Source organism: Penaeus monodon, chromosome 32, assembly GCF_015228065.2.
Source record: "Penaeus monodon isolate SGIC_2016 chromosome 32, NSTDA_Pmon_1, whole genome shotgun sequence".
NCBI lineage: Eukaryota > Metazoa > Arthropoda > Malacostraca > Decapoda > Penaeidae > Penaeus > Penaeus monodon.
This window is the reverse complement of record NC_051417.1, coordinates 19,499,355-19,500,172: the sequence shown is the minus strand read 5'-3', so window position 1 is coordinate 19,500,172 and position 818 is coordinate 19,499,355. Positions and strand designations below refer to the sequence as shown.

Genomic DNA, 818 nt, shown 5'->3' with positions numbered 1-818 from the left:
TATTAATATATAGTCAGTAATGCGATTGATATTATGACATTAAGAGTAAATTAACAGGAACAGTCATAAACATACAACAGCGAAAAGAACTGGGGAAGTACTTAAATTATACTCCCTGGAATTCTTACACTATTTATGCAGTTAACTACGCATTTACAAAATGTAGTGTCATGAAAGGAAACAAAAGCAGCTAAACCGGAAAAAATAGATTTAACAGAAATGTACCTACATTTAGCGTATTAGTAGTTCCTTTTGTACAATGTGCTATTATTTACAATGATAATGGGCACGGTGAAGATCATTAGTGCTGCCAGAATCAATTTTGCTTTTACTGTGATATCATTATTTCCAAAACTAATTTTACATGCCCTTTAGCATATTTCTGATACGTACGCAATTCCAAGTACTACAACTACTATCATCGTAACATCACTTTATGTTATCATTTGTATCACGTTTGCTACAGCTGTTGCAATTGTTATTATCTTGATATGCACTTTATTTCATTCATAACTATAAAAATAGCAGTCACGGTATTCTGAAGTAGTGTCACCTCTTTATTAAAATGTAGTTCTCAATATTCCATTTGATGTAATGTGAATCGCTTAACAAATTGAATATTAGTATTCTCATTTTCGTCGTAGTGTACTGTAAAATATTATTTACCAGATATGTAATCGTTACCATCAGCTTTCAACTTCCGTTTATTCAAATTTTTGATATTTTGATAACTATTTCTCCGGAGTATATGAATTGCTAAGTTAGTCTCACATTGATAGTGAATTATCTCTGCTAATGATTTTTAAATTCTAAACTGC

The 818-nt window shown here is 30.6% G+C and overlaps 1 long non-coding RNA gene across 1 annotated transcript in view; it reads left to right on the top strand.

The window, feature by feature from the left end:
• The window catches only part of LOC119593713, a 101,181-nt gene that overhangs the window by 23,196 nt on the left and 77,167 nt on the right, over positions 1–818 (top strand). The window lies entirely within an intron of this gene.